Here is a 1,048-nt window from a genome sequence, read left to right as displayed (position 1 = left end):
AAATAAATCAGCTTTATTGAGATAATGAGGAGGTAATAAAATCTAGCAATTTGAAGCACACAGTCTGGTGAGTTTTGGCATATGTATACAGTTTTTAAAATTATCTTCACACTCACAATGTGAACAACTCCACTTACCTCCTAACCCCTTTCCTCTTTGCGGTCATTCCTTTCCCATAATCCATAACCTTTGTCAACTATCTGCTTTCTGCCATTAGGGTTTTGTCTTTTCTAAAATTACATATAAATAAAATCATACAATAGTTAGTTTTTGTGTCTTTTTTTTTAATTCAGCACTATGACTTTAAGATTCACCTACGATGTTGCAAAAATCAGCTGTTTATATCTTTTTATTGATGAGTAGTATTACCTTGTATTGATATACCGCATTCTATTTACCTATTCACCAGTTGATGGGTTATGAATAAAGCAGCTCTAAATAGTCTCATATAAGTCTTTGTGGGTGTGTGTTTTCTTTTCTCTTGGTAAAAACCTAGTAGTAGAATGGGTAGATAAATGGGATGGAAAACAGGATAAATATATGCATATTTAACTTTTTGAGGAATGACCAAGGCGATTTCCAAAGCACCTATACTCTTTTGCATTCCCACCAGCAATGCATGAGAATCTCAGAGGGTCAACAGTCTTGTCAACTCGGTATTGTCACACTTTTTAAAATTTAGCCATTCTAGTGGGCACATGGTACTATCTCATTGTGGTTTTAATTTTCATTTCCCTAATAAGAATGATGTGGAGTATCTTTTCAAAGGCTTATTCATCATTATATATTTCATTTGGTGAATTATGTACTCAAATCTATTTTATTGTTGACTTGTTAGTGCACTTTATATATTCTAGATTCATGTGACTTTTAATAATCAGTTTGTCCATTTCAACCAAATGTGAGCTGGGATTTTGACTGGAATCACACTGCATCTGTTTAGGGATAACTTACATCTTCACAATATTGCATTTTCAGTTCCATGAACATCGTGTATTTCTCCATTTATTTAGTCTTTCTTTAATTTCTCTCTGTCACATATTTTGCT

This window comes from Zalophus californianus, chromosome 4, assembly GCF_009762305.2.
Source record: "Zalophus californianus isolate mZalCal1 chromosome 4, mZalCal1.pri.v2, whole genome shotgun sequence".
Taxonomy (NCBI): Eukaryota; Metazoa; Chordata; class Mammalia; order Carnivora; family Otariidae; genus Zalophus; species Zalophus californianus.
Note: the sequence above shows the minus strand (reverse complement) of the source record.